Source organism: Capricornis sumatraensis, chromosome 3 (assembly GCF_032405125.1).
Source record: "Capricornis sumatraensis isolate serow.1 chromosome 3, serow.2, whole genome shotgun sequence".
NCBI lineage: Eukaryota > Metazoa > Chordata > Mammalia > Artiodactyla > Bovidae > Capricornis > Capricornis sumatraensis.
The window spans coordinates 140,518,592-140,543,978 of record NC_091071.1 but is presented as its reverse complement, the minus strand read 5'-3'; positions in this window follow the sequence as shown (position 1 = coordinate 140,543,978).

Below are 25,387 nucleotides of genomic sequence, written 5' to 3'. Positions count from 1 at the left end.
GACTCATTGGGGTATAGCCTGCCAGGCTCACCTGTCCACGGAATTCTCCAGGCAAGAATACTTGAGTGGGTTGCCATTCCCTTCTCCAGGATCTTTCCAATCCAGGGATCAAACCCTTTCCTGGATCAAATCCAGGGAAGCTGCATTTAGAAGGCAAAAAATAAATAGGACCCTGTGCCTTACCCATAGGACCCATGGTTCGCAAACCTCAGTGGGCATCCAAATGACCTGAGGAGCTTGTTAAAAATAACAGATTCACAGGGGGAATTCCCTGGCAGTCCAGTGGTTATGCTTTCACTGGCAAGGGTGAAAAAGGTTCAATTCTTTTTTTAAAAAAATTTATTTATTTATTTTAATTGGAGGCTAATTACTTTACAACATTGTAGTGGTTTTTGCCATACATTGACATGAATCAGCCGTGGGTGTACATGTGTTCCCCATCCTGAACCCCCCTCCCACCTCCCTCCCCATCCCATCCCTAAGACTGATCCCAGTGCACCGGCCCTGAGTGCCTTGTCTCATGCATCAAACCCAGACTGGCGATCTGTTTCACATATGGTAATATACATGTTAGGGTGAAGATTCAACTCTTGATCAGAGAACTAAGATGCTGTAAACCTTGCAACCAAAAGAAAAATAAAAAAAAAAACTTGAAAAGCAAAACCAGATTCCCAGAGCCCATACTTAGAAACTGTGATCCCGTTGTGACCCCAGAATCTGCAATTTACCTTCGGTGATGCAAGAAGCAAGGTAAGAAACCCTGTTCTGAGAGTCATGTTTGAAAGTGGTGGGGCAGAGCTCTCCGCCGGAATGTTCCTTCCGTACTCTGCCCTCGCCTCCTTCTCTGTAAGAAAGTGCGCACTTCCTTTCTTCTTCCTTCTCCAGAGCTATAGGACGCACACTTTCTAGAAAAGATGCCCTTGCTATTTCTTCACAAAAGTCTCAACAGGACAGTTTCTAAAAGAAAAGAAAGGGGAGGGAAGGGAAGTGGGGAAGGAAGGAAGGGAAAAGACAGTTTCTTGGAGACGGTATTTCTTGGTATTTAAACCAAAAAGACTAAAAATCCTTACATATCCTATGTAATGGGGCAGACAGACCCTTTCCGTCCTCTGGGATAAAATCCAGAGTTTTCCAGTTGGGATAATAGTGGAAATGAGAGATACAGAAAAAAAAAAAACACAAACACAGGCTGGAGGAAGAGAGGGCAGGATAGTGGGGGTCGGGGGTTTATTTTTAATATAATTTATTTAAGTATAGTTTATATATTTGTTTAATATTTATTTATTGGCCACTCTGGGTCTTCAATGCTACATGGATTTTTCTCTAGCTACTCTCTAATTGCAGGGAAACTGAGGATGACAGGATGTAGCCACATAACTGGGATGTGAATTCAGGCCAAGGCAAAAGTTCCCCTTTTCAGTACCTTTTAAACAAAAAAATAAATAAGTAAAAATAAAAACTCACCTAATGCTTTTTTTTGGTTTCCTGCTGCTCGGCAAACACCAACTAATGAATTCATCTGCCCAGGACAGCCCCTCCAAGAGGGAGGTAAACAGTTCCAGGCTCTTAGACCCTATCTGCTAAGTAAACCAGAACTACAATGGGCTAGGAGTTAAGCAGCTTTTGTGGCGAGAGGCTGCATAAAGTTAATTAATTGTGTCTCGGCTGTAGCTAATAAAGCAGGTCTAGTGGGTGGCTATTTTACAGTCACACAGCTCTAGGTGAAAGTTGAAAATTAACGTAGCTGCTTCAGCAGGAGACTTGAGGTTCCAGAGTCAACCCCTATTAACACTAGGGCTTCAAATGAAGGGGCGGGTTGATTAGAGAAACACGAGGAGTTGGGGCCGGGGGTTGGTGGGGAGAGAAATAGGGCCCATTAACATCAGTAGCTAAGGCAGCTGCTAACCTGGAGTTTTAATTCAAAAGACAAGAAAGACACGTGCAGCAGTACAAGGCCCGGGTTTTTCCAAGAGAATCCATTTTTCTCATTCTACATCAGCAGCCATCCAGCTATGACCAACCCCTCCTTCATCGTACCTACACATCCCCTTCATCCAATATGCTTAATTATTTTTAAAAACTTGTTATTATAGAAAATTTCAAGCATACATATAACCCCCACCCCATCCCTCCACTTCAACCTCAATGACTATGCACTCATGGAGAGTCTTGTTTCATCTAAACCAGTGGTTCTCAAACTTGAGCGGGCATCAAAGTCACCTGAGGAGCTTGTTAAACCACAGGTTGCTGGGCCCTGCTCTCAGGATTTCTAATCCAGTAGCCTGGGGTAGGACCTGAGAATTAGGATTTTTCAAGTTCCCAGGTGTTGTTGATGCTGCTGTTCAGGCAAGCACATCTTGAGAACCATTTATCTCTATACCCTCTCAGTTTTTCCTCCAGTATTATTATTATTGAAGCCAATCTCAGACAATGTATCATTTCATCAGAAATATTCAGCGCTCTAAAAGATAATGGTATTCTCACACCTAAAAAATAATGAAAACTCATTAATGTTATTAGATACCTAGTAAGAACTCAAATCTGCAAATACCCCATAAATGTCATAACTTATTTTTTAGTTTGCTCACTTTAATCAGACCAAGTAAGATGTGCGTATCACGGTCATGTGATAAGTCTTTAAGTCTCTTTTAATCTTTAACCATTAACATTCCTTCAACTCTTTTATTTCTTGCAATTAACTTGTTAAGGGACCTCTATTATTTTTTGAGAGGTAGAAGAACATAGCGGTAACCCTCTCTGGATCTTGGCTCCACCACAAGCCTTGTGACCTTGACCAAGTTAGTCAAGCCTCTGTCAGCACAAGGGTACTGGTAAATGTTTAACAACCAGTCTGGGCATGGGGCGGGGGTAGGGGCATGGGCAGAGTTCAAGCCCTAATTTGCACACTGGCCAATTTTTATGGTATAAATGGCCCCACTGTGGTAGATTCAAGTCACCAACATGATGTTGCAAAATGGAAAGCTGGGACGAGACTGTGAAGTTAGTTATTACATTATTACGCAATACTTCCTCCGTATGGGTACAACAGACATATACCACCTCCAAAGCACAGACGATAGTGAAAAGTAATAAAATAATTAGGGAGTGATCAATTTGAGTATCTATTACCTTTGTTTGTAATATAATTTATTTAATTATAGTTTATGTATTTAATTGTTTAATATTTATTTATTGGCTATAATGGGTCTTCCCTGCTGCAAGAGTTTTTCTCTAGCTACTCCCTAATAACAGTGCACGGGCTTCCCACCGCGGTGGCTTCTCTCGCTGCGGAGCACAGGCTTCAGTGGTTGTAGCACATGGACTCAGTGGCGATGGCCCCCAGGGCCTGGAGCACAGGCTTAACAGCTGTGGCCCACGGGCTTAATTGCTCCACAGCATGTGGGATCTTCCTGGCCCAGGGATCAAATGTGTGTCTCCTGCATTGGCAGGATTCTTCACCACTGAGGCACTAGGGAAGCCCTATATATTTAAGAGTTGTGTGTAACTACTAGCTTGCCAAACTCCTAAAAGTTTACCACTCAGCGCTGGTTCCTGCACACAGCTGTCTCGAAGTCTTGTCCTTCTTACCTGTGAAATGGAAGACATATAGCAATGATGCTTAGTGGTGAGGATGGAAGGAGATGGTCCATTTGCACAAACAGTACAGATTCAGAGCATGCACCTGGTCTGGTGGGCATCAAATAGAGAATTACTCGCTCTGGCTGGCAGGGAAAGCAGCGATGTGGGGGCTTGTGATCGCTAGATACAGTTTTCAGAATTCTTAGCCACCGAGGCTCCAGGAATTGGCCCTTGGGCCTGCCTTGGTCACCACACAAATTCCAACTGCCCAGAAGAAATGCACTTTCAGCATGCTGATTCAGGCCTGCTCCACCCTCCACTTTACACAGAGGCCACTTAAACTGTTTGCGAAAATCAAGACCCTTCTTTTGAGATAGATCAGGTTACCGGCAAGGTGATTATTGAGTCTAATGGTCTGCAAACAGGTTCTCAACTGCTAACCTCTCCAGCCTCTGGGGACACTGGGCCAAGCCGTTGGGCAGAGCCAACAAAAGCACCAGAGCCTCAAGGGTTGAGAGATGCTAAAAGAAAGAGGCTGGAGTTAGAAGGGCCCATTTCTCGTTAACAAATTGAAGCTCAATTTCAAGCTGAGTGCTTAACACCCACAGTAGTTCCCCAAACAGCCTGTGGCCCCCTCCCAGAGGTCTCAGATTCCTAGGAGGCCCAGAGTTTAAGCCAGGGGCAGGAGATTTCATAGGCACACCAATCATTGTCCACAGAATAAGTAAATAAAAGAGGCAGGATGGAGTGGCACTAAATCTTCCAGTTGCCAGGCCACCACTTCCCATCTGTGAGTGTGAGCCTGGACAAGTTACTGAACCTCTCTGAGCCTCCATTTCCTCATCTATTTGCACTCTGTAAGGCTGTGGGATGAACAGAAGATAATGTGTACACAGCACTTAGCAAAATACCTGACACATAACAAGTACACAGTAAATAGTAGCTGCTAGGGACTTTCCTGGTGGTCCAGTGGCTAAGACTCCGCACTTCCAGTGCAAGGGGCGTGGATTAGTTCGTAGTGGGGATCTCACACGCCATGAGACGTGGTCAAAAAGAGAAATAGTAGCTGCTAATAACTATTTAATGCTTGTAGATTCTGTCATAATTCAGTTCAGTTCAGTTGCTCAGTCGTGTCCGACTCTTTGCGACCCCATGAATTGCAGCACACCAGGCTTCCCTGTTCATCACCATCTCCCGGACTTCACGCAGACTCACGTCCATCAAGTCCGTGATGCCATCCAGCCATCTGATCCTTGGTTGTCCCCTTCTCCTCCTGCCCCCAATCCCTCCCAGCATCAGAGTCTTTTCCAATGAGTCAACTCTTCGCATGAGGTGCCCAAAGTACTGGAGCTTCAGCTTTACCATTATTCCTTCCAAAGAAATCCCAGGGTTGATCTCCTTCAGAATGGACTGGTTAGATCTCCTTGCAGTCCAAGGGACTCTCAAGAGTCTTCTCCAACACCACCATTCAAAAGCATCAATTCTTCGGTGCTCAGCCTTCTTCACAGTCCAACTCTCACATCCATACATGACCACAGGAAAAACCATAGCCTTGACTAGATGGAGCTTAGTCGGCAAACTAATGTCTCTGCTCTTGAATATGCTATCTAGGTTGGTCATAACTTTCCTTCCAAGGAGTAAGCATCTTTTAATTCCATGGCTGCAGTCACCATCTGCAGTGATTCTGGAGCCCCCAAAAATAAAGTCTGACACTGTTTCCACTCTTTCCCCATCTATTTTCCATGAAGTGGGACCGGATGCCATGATCTTCGTTTTCTGAGTGTTCAGCTTTGGGGCAACTTTTTCTCTCTCCTCTTTTTCTTTCATCAAGAGGCTTTTTAGTTCCTCTTCACTTTCTGCCATAAGGGTGGTGTCATCTGCATACCTGAGGTTATTGATATTTCTCACAGCAATCTTGATTCCAGCTTGTGTTTCTTCCAGCCCAGCATTTCTCATGATGTACTCTGCATAGAAGTTAAATAAGCAGGGTGACAATATACAGCCTTGACGTACTCCTTTTCCTATTTGGAACCAGTCTGTTGTTCCATGTCCAGTTCTAACTGTTGCTTCCTGACCTGCATACAGATTTCTCAAGAGGCAGGTCAGGTGGTCTGGTATTCCCATCTCTTGAAGAATTTTCCACACAGTGGAAAATTGTGATCCACACAGTCAAAGGCTTTGGCATAGTCAAGAAAGCAGAAATAGATGTCTTTCTGGAACTCTCTTGCTTTTTTGATGATCCAGCGGATGTTGGCAATTTGATCTGTGGTTCCTCTGCCTTTTCTAAAACCAGCTTGAACGTCAGGGAGTTCACAGTTCGTGTATTGCTGAAGCCTGGCTTGGAGAATTTTGAGCATTACTTTACTAGCGTGTGAGATGAGTGCAATTGTGTGGTAGTTTGAGCATTCTTTGGCATTGCCTTTCTTTGGAATTGGAATGAAAACTGACCTTTTCCAGTCCTGTGGCCACTGCTGAGTTTTCCAAATTTGCTGGCATATTGAGTGCAGCACTTTCACAGCATCATCTTTCAGGATTTGAAACAGCTCAACTGGAATTCCATCACCTCCCCTAGCTTTGTTCATAGTGATGCTTTCTAAGGCCCACTTTACTTCACATTCCAAGATGTCTGGTTCTAGATTAGTGATCACATCATCATGATTATCTGGGTCGTAAAGATCTTTTTTGTACAGTTCTTCTGTGTATTCTTGCCACCTCTTCTTAATATCTTCTGCTTCTGTTGGTGTTGCTCATTAAGTGCTAAATCAGGCACTTCATCTAGGTCATGCCTATTCCATTAGATCTGGCCCCTTAAATCTATTTCTCACTTCCACTGTATAATCATAAGGGATTTTATTTAGGTCATACCTGATTGAAGAAAGTAGGGAAAACCACTAGACCAATTTAAGTCTGAATTTGGCAATAAGGAGTTCATGATCTGAGCCACAATCAGCTTCTGGTCTTGTTTTTGCTGACTGTATAGAGCTTCTCCATCTTTGGCTGCAAAGAATATAATCAATCTGATGTCGGTGTTGACCATCTGGTGATGTCCATGTGTAGAGTCTTCTCTTGTGTTGTTCGAAGAGGGTGTTTGCTATGACCAGTGCATTTTCTTGGCAAAACTCTATTAGTCTTTGCCCTGCTTCATTCCACATTCCAAGGCCAAATTTGCCTGTTACTCCAGGTGTTTCTTGACTTCCTACTTTTGCATTCCAGTCCCCTATAATGAAAAGGACATCTTTTTTGTGTGTTAGTTCTAAAAGGTCTTGTAGGTCTTCATAAAACCGTTCAACTTCAGCTTCTTCAGCATTACTGGTTGGGGCATAGACTTGGATAACTGTGATATTGAATAATAAAGCACAAATCTGTTTAAAGATATTATATACTTAATTAAAAGTAGCTTTTCCTTTCCATGTACTGTTTCATTCAAAAGATATTCAAGGTACTATAGGGAATGTCTTTGGGGTGTTTAGACTTTAAAAAAGGGTCCTTATTCCTGGGGAACCACTGATCTAGCCTCTGAGAGAGCAGCACTTTCTCCATGCACCTCAGGAGGTCTCGAGCCGCATCCCCCCAAAAAAAAGTGACAATGTTTTTTGCACAGCTGACATGGGAAGGAAAAAAAAAAAGCCATAGGGATCAAACAGCATGATCTTATACATCCAGAAGACAGAGGCTGGGATGAAGCTGGGAATGGAAAGATGTACCTGTCTTAAGAGAAAAACTGTTTAGAAAACATATCATCAGAGCATTCTTTTTCCCCTTAGTGCTGTCCACAAAATCTTTCTAAGCACTCTCATATGGAAAGAATATTTAATATGAAAATAGGAATTTGCTGACACTCAGGAATGTCCATCTCTGTCTTGGTGTTCAAGGCACAAAATGCCTTCCTTTGGTTCTAAGCATTGCCATGAAGCAGGAATCAGCTGTGGATGGGGTGAGCCCATTTATGTGGAAGTATATGCCCAGAAAGAGTCTATGGAAGGTTATTGCCTGAAATAGCAAACAGTGGTTAGCTCAGAGATGCAAAATTCGGATATAAGAATAGCTTTTGCTTACTTCATTACTTCAGGATAAAGTCTTGTGACAATCATGAACTATGTTTTCTACTTTCTAAGTTTAGATATAACTTACAACGTAAAACTGCACAGATACACAGACTATTCTAACAAATGCATATACCCATGGAATACACACCTCCATCAAGATATTGAATGCTTTTAACACCCCCAAAAGTTCCCTCATGCCCCATCCCAGTTAATCCTCTTCTTCTATCCCCTTTCTATCCCCCTGTTCTTCCAGCCCCTCCAAGCAAACACTGCTCTGATTTCTAGTTTTGCCTGATCTAGAACTTCATATAAACAGAACCATATGGAATGAACTCTTGTATCTGGGTTCTTCCACTCATCATAATGTCTGAGATTCATTATTCATACTGATACATTTGTGGTCAAATTTATCAGTAATTGATTCCTTCTTGCCTAGAGAATCCCATGGACAGAGGAGCCTGGCGAGCTATAATACATGGGATCACAAGAGTCGGACACAACTTAGCAACTAAACCACATTGTATTGGTGAGTAATATTCCGTGGCATAAATCAGTTTATGTAGCCATCTGTGAATGGACACCTGGGTTGTACTCAGGGTTTTTTTTATTATTATGAATAAAGATGCAAAAAAAATTCACATCCAAGCCTTTTTCAAGGCATATGTTTTCTCTCTCTTAGGCAAACGTCTAGGGGTGGGATTGCTGGATTCAAGTTGACTGTTTTATGCATTCCTACTCAGGGCCTCATGAGCCACTGTCAGGATGAAATGGAGGCAAAGAGAGTTGGGGAGAAAAAAGTAAATCTGGAATGAGGAGGGCGTGGCACTGTAAGGCAGAAGATACCATAGACGGTGATTTGGGAGACCTCTGATTTCAGCCCCAAACTGGCTGTTTGTCTTTGGACAAATCAGTTACTCAGGGGGACTTCCCTGGTGGTCCAGTGGTTAAGACTCCGAGCTTCCACTGCAGGGGGCGCAGGTTTGATCCTTAGTCGGGGAACAAAGATTCCACATGCCTCAGTCAAGCTTAAAAAATAAAAGCAATTACTCAGGGTCCTGGGTTTCTTATCTGGGAAAGAGGAGCAATAATGCTAGCGACGGAAGGTAGGAGCAGACCTTTTCAGGTAGACATACCAAGAATGCAGCAGGGAAGGGGTCATTATCAGACCTCTTGCCCTTTGAGGTGGGAAAACATGGTCAGCATCCCCATTGCCGAGCATCCATGAGGAATAGACATTGTTCATCACGGCTTTCTGGATGTGGCCAGGGAAGAAAGAAGAAAGTGTGAGTTGAGCTCTGTGCAGTCTCCGGCTCACAGTTTACCAGGACAAATTTCCTATCTTCTGAAACTCTTTTTCCTTCCTCTGCAACCCAGCAGAAGCAGGGGATCCAAGTCCAGATTTCACAGACCAGTATCTAAATTCTCCGGTGGGATGAACTTGGTGCTGATGGGAGCGGTGTGCTATGTGGATGATCAAGGAAGGTCTGGGGAATGCCCTTTAGTGCTTGTCCAGGGGAGCGTTGCTGGTGAGGCTTTAGCCCTGGACTGGGGCCAGGCAGTGAGAGGCTCCCTGGGGGGTCACTGATCACTATCTACCAGGCCCTGTGGTTACTCCTGGGTTTGGTGTTCCCTGCTGCACTATGATCTCCTAGATGTCTGGAGAGCTGTTTGCACTTCATATCTCCACCAGTTCCCTGGAAATAGTGAGGGTCCTTTGAGTTGTGGGTTTTTTGTTTTGTTGGTCCCACCACGGCACAGGGGCTTCCCAGAGCCATCAGCCATAAAGAACCTGCCTGCCAATGCAGGAGACGCTGGAGACACAGGTTCGATTCCTGGATCAGGAAGATCCCCTGGAGAAGGAAATGGCAACCCACTCCAGTGTTCTTGCCTGGAAAATTCCATGGACAATGGCACCTGCCAGGCTACAGTCCATAGAGTCGCAAAGAGTTGGACATGACTGAGTGGCTGAGCAGGCACGCACACAGCATGCAGGATCCTAGTTCCCTGACCAGGGATCGAACCCATGCCCCCTGGAGTGGAAGTGCAGAGTTTTAACCCCTGGACTGCCAGGGAAGTCCATCCATGGACTACTGAATAAATGAACAAACTATCCTGTTTGTGGCTTCAAGTCGGGAAGAAAAGAAGCTGAAGCAACATTTTTAAGGTCATGTAGGATGGCTGTCCCCCTGAGTTACCAAACACTGGGATCATTCTTTCCTGAGCTCTAGATTTCCCTGCTGCTCATTCCAATATAAGTCTCAAAATTCTAAGTCCCTTCCCTGAAATTTTTCCCTTTGTTTACAGGCAGGAATATTTCCCCTCTGTGTTCCTGCCTCTGGCAAGATCTTAAACATCATCAGGGCAGAAAATTACACAAAGTAAATAGAACTTGGGGCAGTGGGGTGGGGAGAAGAGAGGTGGATGTGAGCCTTAGGATTTTACAGGTTCCCGCACCTGGCCCAGGGAGTGTCTGTGGCTCTGGTCACAGTAATTCCTCCTGGATCTATTAGCTCTTATTTTGTCAAAATGACTTACCCTCGCTTTTCCCTCCTCACTCCTGAAGGCTTGGCCTTGGGAGGGAGATGGTTTGGCAGCTGTACGAAAGGCAGGGGCAGGAGGGGAGGCAAGGGTCTGACGCTAACGCCCGCTGCAGCTCCTGCACCAAGGCTGAGGTCCCTCTGATGACAGCCCCCAGGGAACAATGACAACGTGGACTTAGATTTTCGTTTCCAAAAAAAAAAAAAAATCAGCAGAGCTTGGAAAGTAAGCTCAGGTTCTTTGGATTGCAGTCCTGGCCACTGCTAACCAGGGAAGCCTGGACAAGCCACTTCAAGTCCAGGCGCCGCAGGGAGCCTTCCTTCAGACACCCAGGGAGAGCAGCAAGATAAAACTGACAAAGTATGTCCACAGAAATCATGAGTGGGGCTGAGGACTGGCGTTTAGGGGCATAGGAAAAAGCAACTCATGAAATTACCCCACACTCTGCTACTTCCTGTCTCTTCCCGTCTTAACTCTCAACCAGCCTTCCTGTTCCCTAGTCAAGGAGAACAGCCCTTCAGATGCGCACACACACAGACACACACACTCTCACACTCATGCTGCAGTGATTTCCCACTGGGCTCCAGAAATGCTCTTCCCTCACCCCTGCAGAGGTGAGCTCCAGGATGAAGGGGGTGTAGACAGGCCTGGGGTGGGAGGCTGGCCCCATTCACTCCTGGGCCTATGTGATTGGATGAGTTACTTAATCTTACTTTCCCTGTGTGTGAAGTGGAGCTGGTATCACCTTCCTTGGAGGGTTCTTTTGAGGACTAAATTAGAAAATGTATATTAATATTTAGAATACTGCCCGCACATAATAGGTGCTCAGAAAAATACATAAGTGAATAACACACATCATTTACATGCATCACTTACAGAATGACCCATGGGTGGCTGGGGAGCTGTGAAATCTTAGATATGAAGAGAATCTGAAATTGTGAGCTCTGTGAACTTAAGAATCCTGTCTTATTTACCTGACACAGTGCCTGGCATATAGTTGGCACTTGGTTGTCCAATGGGTTATTCATATAGAAGGGTGTTGGGGGGCAAGCTAAAAAGCCTGGGGACTGTCTTATGTTTTCACTAAACTCACATGTATTAAGGACCGACTGTGTGCCAGGCAGATTCTGAGGAGAAAGGAAGACAGGCTCTGGCTTCCAGAGGGCTACAGAAAAGCCAGGGCATAGGATCGAGTTGGGGGTGGGGCAGGAAGGGAGAAAGGTTGGATGAACTGGAGAAGAAGGACGAGGGAGCCTGGGGGCTGGGAGGCTGGCCTGCCAGAGCCCAGTCGGGCTGCGAGTCCACCAGAGGCGCTGGTGAGGGAGACAGTTCAGGGGAGAACTCTTAGCAGGTGGAGGGACAGGGAAGACCTAGGATAAAGTCAAGTTTTGGTCTCCCTGTTCTTGGCCATGGAAAAGTGGACTCTTATTTGCCCCATGGTGACAGGTTACTTGGCCTGGGGAAGGAGGCCTCCTCTCCTTCTAGAAGGGCAACAGCTTTGTCAGAGACCTCCACGGACAGGACCCCAGAAGCTTGTTTGAATCTGGAAAGCAGGGGTCTTCCCATTGCCCTTGGGAGAAGACAGCACCCAACCCCACTCTTAACTAGAAACTCTGTCCTGCCCACAGCAAATGTAGAGAACAATTCCCAGCATAACACAAAATGCCACGGTCCAAGACCCAAGGCCTGGAGACTTTCAGAGAGGGAGTGGGGTTTGGGCTGGGCTCAGGAGGAGCTTGCATGCGTGGGTGAATGCGTGCTTAATCACTTCAGTCATGTCCGACTATTTGGGACCCCATGGACTGTACCTGCCAGGCTCCTCTATCCATGAGATTCTCCAGGCAAGAATACTGGAGTCGGTTGTCATGCCCTCCTCCAGGGGATCTTCCTGACCTGGGGATCAAACCCGCCTCTCCTGCACTGCAGGTGGATTCTTTACCGCTGAGCCACCGGGGAAGCCCCAGGAGGAGCTTACCTGATTATTAAACAAACACCTTTCATCATACTAACCCAAGGTGTTTCAGCCTGTGTCTCCTTTACGTGCAATTAACTGTCCCCACATTATTCCTCTCCCTCTGTCTCTCTGTCTCTCTCTCTTCCTCACTCTCTCAATGGTGTGAGATTTTTATGTACCTGTTCATTTAACAATTAATTAGCCATTGAGTGCCAACATGCTGGAGATGAAAACCAGTTAGAATTCCAGCTCTCTAGCCTGGCAATAGTTATTAAACAGTTAAATATTATCACAGCCTTTAACTCAGCAATTCAACTCCCAAGAATATATTTTAAAGATATATGCCCACCAGTGCCAACACTTCTATATAAGAAGATAATCCCTGAACTATTTTAAATAACAATTCAAAATCGGGAACAACACAAATGTCCATCAATAAGGAACCAATAAAATAGATTATGAAAAATCGAAGCAATAATACTGTAACTGTCAAAAAAATGATAAATTTTGTAGAATGATAAGAAAAGATAGCCAGGTAAGATTATTCAGTAAAAGAACTTGTATATTATACCACTTAATTTGTGTAATTGTGTGTATAAAAAATCTGTCTAGATTCTACAGCTGAGCTGTCCAACATGGTAGCAGCAGCCACACACGGCTATTAAGCACATGAAATGTGGCTGATCTGAATTCATCTATTAGTGCAAAATTTTACAGACAATTTCAAAGATTTAGTATGAAAACAAGAATCTAAAACATTTCAATAATTATTTTGATTATAGGTTGAAATGATAATATTTGTATATATTAACTAAAAGATAATGTTGAAACTGGGTTTAGTTTTTTTTAAAGAAAAACTGGATTTTTTTAATGAATCTACAAGAAAATGTAACATTACATTTATGGTTCAAATTATACTTCTATTAAACATCAAGTACCAATTTAGGTCAGGAGATGGCAAACAGAGGTCTCAGGGCCAAATTAGGATGAAGACTATTTTTGCAAAGCTAGCATTATGGGCACACAGCTATTCCTGTTTATTTAGGTGTTGTTTATGGCTACCTCCCTGCTATAATGGAGTAGAAAATGGCAACCCATTCCAGTATTCTTGCCTGGAAAAATCCCATGGACAGAGGATCCTGGTGGGCTACAGTCCATGGGATTGCAAGGAGTTGGACATAACTGAGCGACTAACCTTTCACTTCAGTTTTTCTTGCTATAAAGATAAAGTTGAGTAGTTGTGACAATGATCATATGGCCACAAAGCCAAAATTATCTACTATCTGAACCATAGCAGAAAAGCAGTCTCGAAGTTGCCCCAACCTTTATTCTAGAGAAATCTATAGAAACCACAACCTATAGTGACTATCTTTACAGGCTGAGATGAAACTCTTTTTTTAAGATGTTTTTCTTCCTAGTAAGAAGAGGAGAAAACCATTTAAAATAACTTTAAAAGCCTTCTTTTGAGGGAGTATGCATTCTAGTAGGGGGTCAAGCAAGTAAATAACTAGAGAGTCAAGGAGAAGTATAAAGTCATTGTTAGGTGTTGAAATGTCAAGTAGACAACAACAATAATAACAGCCAGCGATTACTAAACACCTAGTAGATACTGGCTACCATGAGGAAAGTAAGGCTTTGTATATCTTATTTCATTTTATTGTAACATCCTCACTTTGCAGTTGAGGAAATTGAAGGCTGGAGACATAAATAACTTGCTCAAGGAAACAAGTGCAAGCTTGTTTCACATTGGACTGAACTCTTCCACACTGGACTCTTCCAGGAGTCAGCCTGGAGAAGCCATCTAGATGACCTTTATTATCGCTCTCCCTGCTTCTGTTTATTTCTCTAACTAACATTTTCTTCTGTTTTCCTATATAGGCTTGAAACTGAGGAAGGCAATGTGGGGTCCTTCTCTGGGGTGTGCTAAGTGCCTTTAAGAATCTTTTCATGATAAGCATTAGCCTGCTGGTAAAACTCTGCAGCTATTCAAAAGCAAAAAGGATCTTTCCCAGACTGGGCACCATTCTTCCCGCATCTCCTGTGCCCCAGCTGGAGGGTGACCTCCCAGACTTCATATTTAGAGCATATATAAAGCTTTTAGCAGAAGTAGTGCATAATGATACTATCAGTAAGCCTGCTTTTATTACTTAACAATAGAGCATGGACCCCTTTACATGATAGCACTCATAATCTAGTTAGTTTTTTTATTAATGGTGTTATTTTAGTAACCCCCTTTTCAATGAAAGCATCAATTAAAGTTCTGACCGAATACTAGAAAAATAACTTTAAAGAATCACTTTTGCCCTATAGCCTTTGTTTTCAGGAAATGGATTTACCCATGTTTATGATTTCTCTGCCAACACAGCAGAAGGCTGGGGCGGCTCTGGGTGTGCTGGAAAACAGCGTCCGTATCAGTTTGTAGTTTGCAGTAGCGATCTGCAGAGGAAGAGATGCAACAGGACACAACCGTCTATTGCCCTCGATGTGCTTACACAATCGACAGTGTCACACACCTGTAAAACCCAACACAATGACTGTCGCAGTAATTATAACCTGCCAGGGGAACATCAAAGTCATGTCCAGGCAGGGTAGGGTGAGGAATAAGCCCTCAGTGCCTGCCTCTCTTTTTCTACTCTTCCAGCCGCTGAACTAGGTTGGGCCTCTTCCCTTTGTCCCTGTACTCCTATCCAGGTCTCCAGGAGTCTCCTAACCTCAGATCTCCTCTGCTACAATCCACTTGTCAAATGGTGGCCAGATTACACTTCCCCAAACCCTGTCTTGTGCAGGTTGCCCCTGGCCCAAATACCTGAGCAAAATTCCAGATCTTTATCTTGGCATCCAAGTTCCTCCTCAGTGTTGCCCCAATCTATTATTCTGATTTTAGCACTGAATTACTCTCTAAACCCATCTTCCTATCTCCAGTCAAAGTGGTCCTCTTGGCCCCCAACTCACCTTGCTCATTGCAGACTCTGACTCTGCTTGAGTCTCCTGCCTAACTCCCACAGTCCTCTTGTAAATTCCCACAATCCTCTTCTAAATCCTTCCCTAACTCAAATGAAATTCTCCGGAAGACTGCTGATCCCCTCAAGCCTAAATGTATTCCTTATCCTAACAGGTTGATTTCATGTTCATTCTCTGATCATGTGATGGTTTCAATTGCTAGTTGTCTTTTATACATAAAGATCATGAACCTCCCCCATGTTTTTCCTTGAGTTTTTTTCAATAATTTGTTTCATAAACAAAATACTAAACCACTTCAATTCATGGATTTGGGGATGGAAGACTTGATTTTAGCCCACTCTAAGAAAAGAAGCAGAAAGATCTATAAGACTATACTCCCAATTTTAGATTTGTTGACGCTCAGCTACATGCGAAACTACTTGTTCTACTAAACGTCATTCTACTATAAATATAATTCTTGATGAATCACATGTTCAGTGACTAAAGTTGTGTGTTTGCATTGCCCTGCTGTGTCTCTCAACAAGAAGCTGTACTTGTGACTAGGATTCCCCCAACTAGACTGTACTAGATGAAAGTACCTATGATTTTATATCTTTCTCATATCATTTTATATCTTTTACAGAACGTACCTGAGCACTTTTCATATGACACACTGTCCATAAAAGTGGCACAGATTGATTAAGAGGAAACTCACTGCCTCTGCGGGGCTTCCCTGGTGGCTCAGACAGTAAAGAATCTGCCTGAAATGCAGGAGACCCAGGGTGAGGAATATCTGCTGGAGAAGGGAATGGCAACCCACTCCAGTATTCCTGCCTGGAGAATCCTATGGACAGAGGAGCCTGGTGGGCTACAGTCCATGGGCTCAAAAATAGTCAGACATGACTGAGTGACTAACTTTCTTTTCTTTCTTTCTTTTCACTGCCTCTGATCCAGTAAGTCAAGCCAAGTGATCTTTTCTTCCTGGAATTTCAGAGACTCTGTCTGCCCTCTCTATGAGTGTTATGATAGGATCATTACTTAGCAGGACATCTTGGAAATGTTCCATGTGAACCAGAAAGAGCCTCTTCCTCCCCCTCCTCCTCTTCCTCTTTCTTCTCTTCTGCCTTCCTCATAGCTGCATGCTATTTTATTCTAAGGATGTACCATAATTTATGTAACTGTTTCCTATTGATAGTCATTTAGATTACTTCCAATATTTTACTAGGAATACAACACTGTTCTGAATAATTTTGTAATCTGTGGATAATTCTGTAGAATAAGTTCCTTACGTCAAAACTGTTAAAAACCAATGCATGTTCGTTTGTAGTTTTGAAACATATTTTCAAATTGCCCTCCTTGAGGGGTTATAACAATCTACACTCCCACCTATAAAGCTGGAGAGATAGTCATTGTATTTAAAGTTTTTAAAGAATTCCACTGAGCAGAAGATCCATACTGATCAAGCCATTCCATCATTTCTGTACAGTTAAGCTCTTTTCCTATTCAATAGAGAGACCTACTTCCATAGTCCCAGAAATTGATAACTTGATCCTTTGTCTTATAAATCACACAGCTTCTCCACAGAAAAACAATAAAACCCAAGCACTGGGCTTCCCTGGTGGTTCAGTGGTACAGGATCTGCCTGCCAATGCAGGAGACACGGGTTCAGTCCCTGGTCCTGAAAAATCCTACCTGCCATCGAGCAGCTAAGCCCACGCACCACAGCTACTGAGCCTATGATCTAAAGCCGGGGAGCTACAGCAGCTGAGCCCACGAGCTGCCCTAGGGCACAGGCTCTGAAACGAGAGAAACCACTGCAGTGAGAAGCCTATGTACCGCAACGGAGAGGAACCCCAGCTCTCTGCAACTAGAGAAAGCCCACGCAGCAGTGGAGACCCAGTGCAACCAAAAATAAATAAAATTATTTTTAAAAAGCCCAAGCACACGACTCTATTTTACTTTACATACACGGATGTCCTCCAAAAACAACATTTTAAAAATTAATTTTTTGTAACTTAAATCATACAACAAGAAGATTCAGCATAATTCAGTAGAATCAACACAGATTTCAGGGTCAAAGGAGTAAGTTTTCATCTTTCTAAGTTGTATGATCTTGGACAAGACACTTAATCTCTCTGAGCTATAATTTTCCCCTCTGAAAAAGAATCTAGTATTACATGTTTTGACATGAATGACAATGTAAGGATAGACAGCTCAGGGAACAAGTCTTACCCATGGTTTCATTCCCTGGGTCCAGGGCACTTCCTGGGATGTTGCATCTATTCAATATGTAGTGGATGAATGAAGCATACTTCCACTTACCCTTAGGATAAGTGACCTGTCCAAGGTCATGTAACAAATGACCAAGAAAATTTAAAGGTAGTGAAGATAGGAACTCACACAGGTATATCTGACTATTACCTTCCTATCTTTCTTTCTTTCTTTCTATCTGACCAAAGACTTCATAATTGTCCTCAGCTTTGCTTTATTTCAACTGAAGGGCTGTCAGGAAGGCATCTTCTATAAGAATTTTCACAGTCATTTGCTTCCCTTACTTATTCATGTATCTCACACTTTTAAGACAGAATCTTTTTCTCTAGAGAAATGAGACTTGATTTTATATCTGGGCTCCAATTCTATCTCTTTAGCCTTAAATCAAACCTGTTGTTTAAAATCAGCCAATACTCAATGGATCTGACGCTTTCCTCTGAGTATAATATGATGCATACGTGCTAAGTCACTTCAATCGTGTCGGACTCTGTGTGACCCAATGGGCTGTAACCTGCCAGGCTCCTCTGTCCATGGGATTCTCCAAGCAAGAATACTAGAATGGGTGGCCATGCCCTCCTCCAGGGATCTTCCCAACTCGGGGATCAAACCTGAGTCTCTTATGTCTCCTGCATTGGCAGGCAGATTCTTTTCCACTAAAGCCACATACTTACACCTGAAGAAAATACCTTCTGAACTCTGTCCCATCTTCCATATCCCTTTCTTAACTCTTCACCAATAAGGTCCATCTAGTCAAGGCTATGGTTTTTCCAGTGGTCATGTATGGATGTGAGAGTTGGACTGTGAAGAAAGCTGAGCACCAAAGAATTGATGCTTTTGAACTGTGGTGTTGGAGAAGACTCTTGAGAGTCCCTTGGACTGCAAGGAGATCCAACCAGTCCATTCTGAAGGAGATCAGCCCTGGGATTTCTTTGGAAGGAATGATGCTAAAGCTGAAACTCCAGTACTCTGGCCACCTCATGCGAAGAGTTGACTCATTGGAAAAGACTCTGATGCCAGGAGGGATTGGGAGCAGGAGGAAAAGGGGACGACCGAGGATGAGATGGCTGGATGGCATCACCGACTCAATAGACGTGAATTTGAGTGAACTCCGGGAATTGGTGATGGACAGGGAGGCCTGGCACGCTGCAATTCATGGGGTCGCAAAGAGTTGGACACAACTGAGCGACTGAATTGAACTGAATGAGGTTCTGGGACCCATATTAATTTCCTGACATTATCTCAAGCTCTCATAGTTTGAGTCTGCAAGCCAGCTCTATAATTTGATGATAAGACCTAGAAATTTTACCTTTTTATTTTATTTATTTATTTTTGAGTGTAGTTGATTTACAATGTTGTGTTAATTTCAAGTATTCAGCAAAGTGAATCAGTTATACATATACATACCCAGAAAATTTACATTATCTGTCCAAGTTTACAGAGTGAATTGAGGGCCTGGATGGGCCCCATGATCCGGGTGGACTCAGATCTTCAGGTTCTAGATCCAGAGCTTGGTCAAGAGTCTACTCCCTTTTACTCACTCCCTACAATTTTAAGTTTGTAAAGTACTTTTGTTTCTAGTTGGTTATGTAATCATCATAATAGTCTTGGAGACATGGCCTCATCGCAATTGCTAGGGGGGCAAAACACCTCAAAATTCAGAGTCTTAAAACAACAAGCACTTTCTACTTCAGCTCCAGCATCTGCAGTTTATGTGAAGTTTCATTAGGCAGACTTGCTGAACTTGGCTGGGTTTGTTCCTATATCTCTGGGTCAACTGGACAGCTCTGTTCTAGGCTGGGTTTGGCTGGGAAGGCTTCCTTGGGGCAGTTTTGACCAATTTATCTCATCCCCCCTGGGACCAGTGGGTCAGCCCAGAGATGAACCTCTCATAGAAAGAGAAAGATGCTAGAGGCCAAGGTCCAATGATATAGGCATACTTTCAAGCCTCTCCTAATATCCTATTGAACAAAGCAGGTGTCATGGTCAGAATCAGTAGATTGGAGAGGCTTCCCTGGCAGTCCAGTGGTTAAGACTCCAAGCTCTCAATGCAGGAGGCATGGACTCGATTCTTATTCAGGGAAAATCCCACGTGACCAAAAAAGAAAAAGAAACAGTGGGTTGAAGAAGACATTCATCTCTTTACAGGAAGAACTACAAAGTCACACGGAAGAGGATAGAAATATAGGGAAGAATGAAGATTTGGGGCATCAAGACAATCTACTCAAATATCAAGCCATCTTAGCTTAAGCTAATTTTTCTTCATGCCTCCAAACACAAGCTGATGCTCTAAAGCATGGTCTCCACTCATAGGTACCAGAGAACATGAGTGTAGTTAGAATGGGTTTTGAGGGTACTTCCTTTGCTGATGACTCCAGCACAAGGCCATATTTTGGCCTGTTGCAGCAGTGTCAACAGAAAATGAGTGACAAACTGGCACTGGCTTCAACCTCCTGGCTCTGTATCCAGCTGTCCCCAGGCTAACAGCTTCTTGAAATGTGATTCACTGCTCTAGGAAGAGAAAAGTAATTGAGGGTATAATTTATATTGGGAAAATTGCTCTGAAAAAAAAGATTAGAGCAACAGACCAAACACTCTGGCTTGAAGGGAGTCTTATACCAAAAGTCTAGGGGAACTGAACAAAGCAGGAAAAGAGATGTGATGAACTGGAAGGGTAGGTGGGTGCCCTGGAGAGGCGGAAGCTAGAGATGGGGGAGAGATCTAAAACCAGGAAGAACAATGAACAATACCAAGAAACTCTGAAATAATTGCAGAAGAGAAATATGGAAAAGCAACAAGCCTCACAGTTTCTGAGATTTGCTTTGCTTCTTAGAAGGGCTCAAGAAGGAAGACTTCCACGTATAATACCAAGTTTTTAAGAGAAATGTCTCCAATAAATTTCTTGCATATCCTATGCCTTCTATTGCCAAAATAAATACACTAGGAAGCTGATCATCTAATCACATGAAATCAAAACAAACTGCTAAACTCAGGGAAACCTGGGAAGATCCAGTTTCCAACTCAGATAACTCTGTGGTCATCAGTTCTCTGTCTGGTTTAGATTAGAAAGAAGCTCACTATATTCCCTGGTGGCTCAGATGGTAAAGAATCTGCTGGAAATTTGGGAGATCTAGGTTTGATCCCTGGGTTGGGCATCTGGAGAACGAAATGGCAACCCACTCCAGTATTCTTGCCTGGAGAACTCCACAGACTGAGGAGCCTGACAAGCTATAGTCCATGGGGTCACAGAGTCAGACATGACTGAACGACTAACACACATAAAAAGACTTTCATAATTACACAAATAACAATATTCACATGTGAATATGCTACAAATGTTAAATTAAATAATAATGTCACCAGTCACAAAGCTGTACTGCCAAGGCCACACACCTGTGCATCTGAGGACTGGAGGAATAGTTCAATGCCCACAGCTCCCCGATGACAGCCTTTCCTAGCCTCTCTACTAGGAGTGTTTGGACTTTATTTTTCCTTCATTCAGTTTGTTAAGCTATCCCAAATCTTTCTTCTTGGCCTGTTTCCTCATCTGTAAAAGAAGGAAATAAAAATACACTGGGCTTCCCTGGTGGTGCAGTGGATAAGAATTCTCCTGCCAATGCATGAGACATGGGTTTGATCCCTGGTCTGGGAAGATCCCACATGCCGAGGAGCAGCTAAGCCTGGGTACCACAGCTACTGAGCCCACGTGCTCCGGAACCCATGTGCCACAAGTAGAGTTCTCGCACCACAACGAAAGATCTTGCATGACTCCATGAAGGTTCCACGTGCCACAACCAAGACCCAGTGCAGCCAAATTAATGAATCAAAACAAGACAAAACTTTTTTCATCCTTGCACCTGGGTGTTCCCTTTGGTGGGCCTTACCTAAGTCAAGCTAGCTTTGCGTCCCTTGAGAGAAGACTCTCATTTCTCGTTTGCACTTTCTGCTTACCTCACCAAAGAAGACATACAGATAGCAAATAAACATATTAGAAGATGTTCCATATCATGTCATTAGAGAACTGCAAGTTAAAACAAAATTTAAATTACATGCTTATGAGAATGGCCAAAATCCAAATTGCCTGCAACAACGAATATTGACTGGGATGTAGAACAACAGAAATTCTCATTTGCTGCTGGTGGGAATAGGAAATAGTACAGCTACTTTGCGAAACAGTCTGGAAGCTTCTTACCAAACTACGCGTACTCTTATCAGACATTCTAGCACTCCTTGGCATTTATTTACCCAAAGGAGCTGAAAACTTCTGTCACACAAAAACTCAAATATAGTTGTTTTTGGCAGCTTTATTCCTATTTACCAAAACCTGGAAGCCACCAACATGCCATTCATTAGGTGACTGGATAAATAAACTCTGGTACATCTAGATAATGAAATGTCATTCAGTGCTAAACAAGAAAAGAGCTATCAAATCATGAACAGACATAGAGCATCCATAAAATGCTACTACTAAATGAAAGAAGCCAATCTTAAAAGACGACTTACGCTGATTCCAATTATATGACAATCTGGAAAAAGGCAAAGTGGACCAGTGGTTACTAGAGGCTGAGAGGAGGAAGGGATTAATAAGTGAACACAGAAGATTTTTAAGGCAGTGAAAATATTTCTTATGATACTATAATGGTAGATACATGTTATAGCACATTTGTCAAAACCTGTAGACTACAACACCAACAGTGAACCCTAAATGTAACCTGTGGTTGCCGGTGATAATAATGTGTCAGTGTAGGTCCATTTATTATAACAAATGGACCACTCTGGTGCAGGATGTTGGTAATGGGGAAGGCCGTGCAAGTGTGGGGGCAGGGGGAGTTTATGGGAAATCTGTACTTCCTGAACATTTTTGCTGATGTGTTGTAATTTGTTCTTTTTTTTTTTTTTAAAGAGGCTTTTTTAAAAAAGAAATGAGCTATCACACCATGAAAAGACATAAAGGAATCTTAAGTGCATATTGCTAAGTAAAATAAGCCAATTGGAAAAGGCTACATACTGGATGACTCCAACTAGACGACATTCTAAAAAAGGCAAAACCATGAAAAGGGTAAAAAGATCAGCGATAGTCGGGATCAAGGGTCAAAGCAGGGTTGGGAAGTGATGATTAGGTGAAACACAGGAGATTTTTAGGGTGGTGAAACTCTTCTGTAGCATACTGTATTGAGGGATACATGATATTTTTGGTCAAAACTTATAGAACTATACAACACAAAGAGTGAATCCTAATGCAAACTATGGACTTCAGTTAATAATAGTGAATCAATATTGGTTCATCAAATGTAACAAGTTGTAACCACACTAAATGCAAAATGTTAATAACAGGAGAAATTGTGAGTGGAAAAAGGAGAGGATATACGGAAACTTTTGTACTATCTGCTCATTTTTCTGTAAACCTAAAACCACCCTAAAAAACTGTCTACTAAGTTTTTAAAGTGGAGAGTGAAGAAGTTGGCTTAAAGCTCAACATTCAGAAAACAAAGATCATGGTATCCAGTCCCATCACTTCATGGGAAATAGATGGGGAAACAGTGGAAACAGTGTCAGACTTTATTTTGGGGGCCTCCAAAATCACTGCAGATGGTGATTGCAGCCATAAAATTAAAAGACACTTACTCCTTGGAAGGAAAGTTATGACCAACCTAGATAGCATATTCAAAAGCAGAGACGTTGCTTTGCTGACTAAGGTCCATCAAGTCAAGGCTATGGTTTTTCCTGTGGTCATGTATGGATGTTGGAGTTGGACTGTGAAGAAGGCTGAGCACCGAAGAATTGATGCTTTTGAATGGTGGTGTTGGAGAAGACTCTTGAGAGTCCCTTGGACTGCAAGGAGATCTAACCAGTCCATTCTAAAGGAGATCAACCCTGGGATTTCTTTGGAGGGAAAGATGCTAAAGCTGAAACTCCAGTACTTTGGCCACCTCATGCGAAGAGTTGACTCATTGGAAAAGACTCTGATGCTGGGAGGGATTGGGGGCAGGAGGAGATGGGGACGACCGAGGATGAGATGGCTGGATGGCATCACTGACTCGATGGACGTGAGTCTGAGTGAACTCTGGGAGTTGGTGATGGACAGGGAGGCCTGCCGTGCTGCGATTCATGGGGTCGCAAAGAGTCAGACACGACTGAGCAACTGAACTGAACTGAAGTTTTAAAAAAGTGCAACCCATTGCTTGACCAGTTCTGTATGCACTACTTTCTTAGACAGTAAATTATCTTTGCAGAGCACCTTTGGGCTACAAGCAACGATGCAGCCTGGCCCATATAGGCAGAAGGCTTTCAAAGCCAACAAGCCTTCAGAGTCATCCCCCTGCTAGAGTGTGAGCAGGAATGGCAGAAGGGGGAACAGAATATGGTGTGTGGAACACTGGGTCCCTCTTTTAGCTATGACCAAGGAGTCACTGAGCACAGGAATACAGCCTACTATGGGTAGCACCTCTCTAAGAAACAAGCCACACTTCTGATTTATTTCATGCAAATAGTCTAAATAAGCAAATAACAACCAAGTGAGTCAACCTGCATGATCTTCAGTTTTGCCACTGGTACACCTGACAGGATTATTCATTATAGATGTTGCTGTGATGTCTTCAAGTCTTCCTTGAAGGCCTTAACAAGAACCTCAAAACATTCTTGCATATTGGAGAAGGAAATGGCAACCCACTCCAGTACATTTGCCAGAAGAATTCCATGGACAGAGGAGCCTGGCAGGCTATGGACACAAAGAGTACCATGCATGGGTCACAAAGAGTCGGCCATGACTGAGTGACTAACGCTTTCACTTTCATCCTTGTGTATGAAAGATGGTACTGATGAACCTATCTGCAGAGCAGCAGTAGAGACACAGACATTGAGAACAGACTTATGGACATGGCTGGTGGGGGAGGAAGGAGAGGGTGGGATGTATGGAGAGAAGAACATGGAAACACACATTACCATACGGAAAACAGATAGCCAATGGGGATTTGCTGTATGACTCAGGGAATTCAAACCCCCTAGTGGGGGTGGGATGGGGAGGGAAGTGAGAGGGATGTTAAAGTGGGAGGGAACATGGGTAAACTTATGGCTGATTCATGTTGATGTTTGGGAGAAACCAACACAATACTGTAAAGCAATTAACTTTCAATTAAAAATAAGTAAATTTTTAAAAAGCTCTTGCATATAATGCTGATGATAAGGAAGGAGACATGCATAATCATACATGAGGTATCTTATTAAGGAAAGTGTGGGAGGATTCTTCTTCAGAATATTTTCAAAAAGTTCTTCTAAACACTAGATATATAATTTTAATTACTTTCACTGCTGTTATTCTCCTACTTGTTACCTGAAGTTTTGTCTAAATCTTTATCCTCCATGAATTACAAAGACCTCAGGGGTTTTGTTTTGTTTTTAACATTGCAAAGAGGTTTCTGTTGAGTAGGACCTTGTCATGCTACTTGTTGCTATTGGTAGAGTTTGTTAATCCAACAGTGAAAGCAATCTGTTCTTCCAATGCATGGTAGTTCTTCAATAGTGGAAATTTTCTAATAAATTAAAAAATCAGAGATGAGAAGCCTTTCCCCCACCTGGGATTGGAAAGTGAAACTTCAATAAGACAAAACAGAAGGCACAGGGATTTCCCTGGTGGTCCAGTGGTTAAGATGCCATGCTCCCAGTGTGGGGGCCATGGGTTCAATCGTTGGTTGGGGAAGTAAGACCCTGCATGCTGTGTGTGGCCAAAAAACAAACAACAACAATAACAAAACCAACCTGGATGCAGAGTTTAAGAAGTGGGTTAGAGTCCATGAAGTTCTAAGAGTCACAACTGTTGAAGAAATGTTAAGACCAGAAAATAAGCAAAATGAGTCTAGGCTGAGTGAGACTGAATGCTTTCAGCAAATCCACATGTTTTTTTCCTTTTATACGGAGAAAAAGGGGCTTCCCTGGTGGCTCAGACTGTAAAGAATCTGCCTGCAATGCAGGAGACTCAGGTTCAATCCCTGGGTTGGGATTTACCCCTGGAAGAGGGGGATGGCAACCCACTCCATATTTTTGTCTGGAGAATTCCATGGACAGA